The 6005-nt window shown below is 42.7% G+C and overlaps 1 protein-coding gene across 1 annotated transcript in view; it reads right to left on the reverse strand.

Moving 5' to 3' along the window:
• The window catches only part of maco1b (macoilin 1b), a 28595-nt gene that overhangs the window by 21998 nt on the left and 592 nt on the right, over positions 1-6005 (reverse strand). The window lies entirely within an intron of this gene.

Genomic DNA, 6005 nt, shown 5'->3' on the forward strand with positions numbered 1-6005 from the left:
GTTATTCTCACATAGTCACACACTTGTGGTTGATCTAGAACCACATCTGGTTCACTTTCAACGGTGCAGATAAACTGACCTGGCAAATGCATGTAAAACATTTTTGACCTTTTTTCAATCATTTTTTTAGCTGTTTTTGCTCTGTTCTCTTTCTTCTCCTTTATCACACAGCGCTCTTATTTCGCCGTGCTTGTTGTGCCCTGATTTGCTGTTTCACCTCATCTTTGCCTTCTCATATAAACCTGGGTCTAGCGCTGTGATTGGACAGACTCTGACGAGGGGGCGGTGCATTACTAATGTCTCACAGCAGACACAGAACCGCTCATTTTCTGACTTAGCCAATACAACACTGATGGCATGGTCTTATTTCACATTGTGTGCACATGCACCGAAGAAGGGAATCTTCATAATATGTTCCCTTTAAGTTTGGGTTTTATGCCCTTTACACATGCCCAATGATATCACAATATGCTCCTCGAGTATAAGACGAGCAACTTCATGTATCACAGAAGAGTCCAATTATAGTGAGTCTATAAATAACTAGAACAGTGTATAGTAACTGCAGGCACTGCATAGTTACTGGGGTCTGTACTCGTAGTACTGTACAGTCTTCTTTGAAATATGGCAAGGCTGATTTGCTGATAAACTGGATATGTGCTTTTTTAAAGAACCTTGAGAGAAACCTCTGCATCACCAAAGCTGTCAGGTATATTTTCAGACAGTTTTCAAGCACTGTGCTGTTACAATTTTGCCATGCTTCACTCATTCTAAATTAGTGAATGAATTGTACTTAATTCACAAATCAGTGACAGTTACACATCTGCAGAGCTTTTTTAGACCCTCAAAGGGCTCTACGTTCTTTGGGACATTCGAGAGTCTCCTCAACCTCCACCAACACGTTCACTGGGGCGATGCAACAGCAGCCGATTCACACCAGCACACTCACCACACATCAGTTATTAGATGGAGAGGAGATGAAAGGAAGTGATCAAGGGTTGTTTGAAGATGGGGAGATTAGGAGGCCACAACAGGAGCAGGTTTCGTCACACATCGACTTTTTTCAAGAAAATGTCCTACAATCTTTTACGAACGCAGACTCAGGACCTTGGTTTTACGTCTCAGCCAAAGGACAGCGTCATTCCCTCAGTCCCCATCACTGCCTGAGGCATTGGGATCCACTCAGACCACAGGGGGAATGCCCCACCAACTCCTAGGAGGTATCCAATCTCAGCACAGGCCAGGTCCACACCTGCTTAGCTTCAGTGGATTTTGCATGTTCTGGGGTTCAGGTGTTATGGCTGCTGGCTGTTTTCTTTCAGCCCACATCACCATTCCTGGCACCTCACACCGTGGCCACACAACGCAGCAGAAAATGTTTCCAGGAGTACTGCAGACTTGGCAAACATATGATGTCAGGCTCCAGGAGGCTGCCTCACTGTACAGTTATCTGTGCTGGTCATTTCATAACGCACTCAAAACAAATATGACCTAAGAGACACATCGGGGTCTGTTACACAGGGGGCAAACCTTAGGTAAATGACTCAGTTTAAACTTTGCACTTTCCAACATTGTCACATTACTGCTTCTAGAATTTTTGCCAAAATATATATATCTTTTTCAGCTGAAATTAATTTCTGTGTCACTTTCACTTCAGCTTGTGTTGCCAAGTGCTGCTGTGTTTTTAAGAGTAATTATACACCTTTATTAAATGTGAACACAGATCCGAGTCTGAACGAAACCTCCGTGGCCTGCTTTGGTCAAAATGCCACAAGGATATAACCCCACAGCAGCCTCATCACCCTTTCTAATCATCCCTGTTCAGAATGACTTTTCCTTTAAGTGAAAATGAGCCACACACAGCTCACACACCAAGTGTAGGTCGGTGGACTCCAACTGGTAGTTGGCCTACCACCGTATGATTTTAAACTGTGTGAGGAAACCAAAGCACCTGGAGGAACCCAACACAGACACAGAGAGAACACACCACCCTCCTCTCGGACAGTGATCTGTCGTTCGAACACACAACCCCAGGACCCTGTAAACTTCCTGCAGAAGTCACCTGATGTCACCCTGATCGCATATCAAGTTATAAAAATATGAGACACCGTTTACCTTCCCTTTTTAAAAGACAAAAAAGGCATTGAGAATAAAGAAGAGATTCTATTTAGTTTGACAAACACTGAAGCAGCTTCAAACTCTCATCAGAGGTCTTAGTTCTGTAATTCTCTCTGTGTCAGATATGAGGGAAGAGCGCCAATGACTCACTAAAGCCTACAACTGTGGCGTGTCCTTTCCAGGTGTGGTGTTAACACAGAAGAATCTGTCAGACACTTGCTGATCAAGACCGATGACATTGTGCACATAATTAGTGTCAGCTGTGTTCCCTACTCTACAGTGAACCACTGAACCATGGAGGAGAAATAAAAGGTTTAATGCTGCACATGCTACAAACAAAGAGACAAAACAAAAGCGTAGTTCATAGTTTGTTTTTTATGTCCTTATTCACGTCAAATTTGGACTTTCTGATGATTTATTAAAATGTATGTCATATGACAACACATTAAATAAAACTAATTTCATAGCCACAATACAAACAATAGTAGGCCTAGGCCAGGATTAAATGTCTAAACAACACTGTATAAAACTTTAAAACGGTTTAAAATTATAAGATACACCCAGCTGTATGTGTATTATACAGTAATTTATTGTTAAGAGTGAAACGCTTCCACATTTACAGAGGGAGTCATCTCTTCCTGAATAGCCACACATATCAGGCCCTGATGGGAATATCACAATCACAGTATTTTATATTAATCAACATTACTCTCACTGGGAAGACTGTACAGCAATAATAACAACTCTACTGTGGACACTGCTCTCCCTGCGGCCTATTACCAGCAGTGTAAAATACACTCACACCTACAAAATACTCACACCTACGTACACTTTTGAGTCACCAATCCACCAATCCGCCAGAGAACACACCACACTCCTCACAGACAGTCACCCGGAGGAAACCCACGCAGACACAGGGAGAACACACCACACTCCTCACAGACAGTCACCCAGTGGAAACCCACGCAGACACAGGGAGAACACACCACACTCCTCACAGACAGTCACCCGGAGGAAACCCACGCAGACACAGGGAGAACACACCACACTCCTCACAGACAGTCACCCGGAGGAAACCCACGCAGACACAGGGAGAACACACCACACTCCTCACAGCCAGCCACCCGGAGAAAACCCACGCAGACACAGGGAGAACACACCACACTCCTCACAGCCAGCCACCCGGAGGAAACCCACGCAGACACAAATCTCTCTGTACGATTTCATTAAATCAGCAACTTAATTATGCAAACCATCTTAAGTCAAATAAACATTAACAATGTGATTCATAAATCTAAACTGACAACTGATGAATGCTAAAATGTCAGCTTTGTTGCAGGGTACTGTACTTGGATTCTCACTTAAACACGGTGTGCGGATGAGATCAGTCCTAAAGCTAACGCCTTTACTGTCCCTGAGGTGGTAAACCTCAATTTGTTTCTGATCACAGACATTCACTGGTGTCAGAAACAACCCGCCAAGACACCTGCCCAATGTTTGAGAACCATTTTGGACCTGATATCCAGCATCATTCTATGATGCTCTACAACAAATATCCAAGTTAAACACTCCCAATCATGGAAAACCAAATGTTCCTCACACTGTTTATGTAGGTCTTTTGTAGATAAAGCAGCTGTACCACCTGAACACTAGAACATTGAAGACCTAATGAAGCAGAAAACAGGTTTGGGCCAGGACCTGAATGAGACATCTCCTCCTAGGAAAGAGAGGGAGGCTGCTGGAAGGTAAAAACGAGGTACAAAGAGGTGTGTCTGCTGTCGCTGTGCCCAGGTGGATGCTGCACATTGGTGGTGGTTGAAACAACTTCCTAACCTCACAAAGACTGAAGAGCACGCTATGGGTCTAAAATAAGGTGCTGTTTAAGTGTGAATATTATTTAGTGGACATGTACATATCACAAGGAGGGTACCATCGATGGGTGGGATCACTGGCTCACTCTCTGAAACACTCATTCCACATGGAAACAAACTGGGATGTGAGTGCAGTTGATGAATCAGCTTCAGTGCATGAACTCAAGTGCTGCCTACCGGTGCCTCATTTACATAAAGCATGGAGTAAAACAAGCAGATGTTTCAGTACTGAGCCAATGAAAAGATGGAGGTCTGAGTCAATGCCTACCTTCTTAGTTTAAGAGAACATTTGACCGAACGTCAACGTTTTAATATGACACAGATTGTAAACAATAAACATTATGTTGTTAAAACTTTTAAAGCCACTACACACTGAATGAAAAAAACAAAATAACAACAATATCATCGCTGTTCGATCAAAAACATCTATCTCCCAACAGCTAACTTTTCAGGAACAGGAAAAGACCACGTTTCTCTGACAGTAACAACACAAATAAACCCCAGATAACACAATATACACACATCACAGCTCAGAAATGGAAAAACATCTGGAGAATATTCAAAAGATTCATATGTAAAGTGGACTTGCACATTGAAGACAGCAAATATTGACGAACGCGGATTCCTTTTAGTGAACTTCAACGGGTCACATCCACCTCCGAGTGACCACAGCAAAAGCAGAGTGTATCACCAGTTATTTACTCCTTATTGTGATTAATTACTCTAATATTTCACGTGAGTAAACATGAGATCAGCTGTTAGCTTTAGCACAAACTCTCAGACAGCGCCGGGAGAACGGGGGAGGGAGGAGATATGCGGGTTTGATTGACAGGACTAGCAGCCAATGGAGATACTTGTTAAAGAAACTGATTTTTCAGCTTTTCATTGGTCATTTTGATATTAGATGCAATAAACAGAGATTAATGCCCTCATTTAACACAACATTCAGGAAATACTTTCTCACATCAAATCTATGAGTTATTTTTGACGTGATGTTTACCCTCTTCTTGACCTGTGGACTGTAGTTTGGACAGCGTTTTCAAATTTGTTCATTCAACCTGCCCACAACGGCAGCCAGTCCCTGCATTATAAAGGTGTGTCGACACACACTTTTGGACATATTTTAGGCATGTGTGTTCAGCCACAAGCTGAGGCCCGTTTTCAGTACTTGGGGCAGTTTGGTCTGAAACGATTGGCTGGTGCTCGCTACGCAAACGCCAGAGACGAAGGATTATTCGTCAGTGAGTTTTTGCGGCCAGTGGACGTTTTCCTTCACGTTTGTTGTGATACCATCAGATTCACATGCTTCGAAATTAACTTACAGCATTCAGTTCAGTGTGTAAAGGCCTTCACTCAGATTTATACACACAGAAATGAACAGTCGAAGACACACTGAGAAAATCGTGCTCATTTTACGATCAGATTTTGAAGAACATCTTTGAAGAACGATTGACACAGAGAAGAACTGAATGCTGTTGTGTAAAAGCACAGTTTGTTTAAGCTAGGTTTCTTTTATCGACCACAAAATAAACAAAATACCAGCAATTTTCACTAATTTTTATTTCTGTCATTGAGAAATTGAGCTTAGACTGGGACTTCCTAATTTGGTCATAACACCTTCAGCAATTTAGCTCCGCCCACTCCAGCTGAAGCTATAAAGTGTGTGTCAGCTTGAGCCAATCAGAACACAGGTCATTTATGTACATCACCCTTAAAGGTACAGTCTCCTTAATTCTGAGGGATAAAGACGGGTTGGAAATGGTAAACTCCAATGAACTACAGCTGTTTATGGTGCACGAACGCAAACTAGTGCAATACTTTAGAGCACAACAGTGGAGAAATATAGACTACAAAGCAAACTAAGAGCCCCTGGGGTTGGCTTATTACCCGAATTTTCCGTTCCACCTTAAATGGTGCAAGCGCCAGACTAACTGCTGCACCATTTAAGGTAGAACGGAAAATTCGAGTCAGAAGCCAACTCAGGCTGGTCGTTGGAGTGATTACAGAGCGACACGGAGG

This window comes from Hoplias malabaricus, chromosome 8 (assembly GCF_029633855.1).
Source record: "Hoplias malabaricus isolate fHopMal1 chromosome 8, fHopMal1.hap1, whole genome shotgun sequence".
Classification (NCBI taxonomy): Eukaryota; Metazoa; Chordata; class Actinopteri; order Characiformes; family Erythrinidae; genus Hoplias; species Hoplias malabaricus.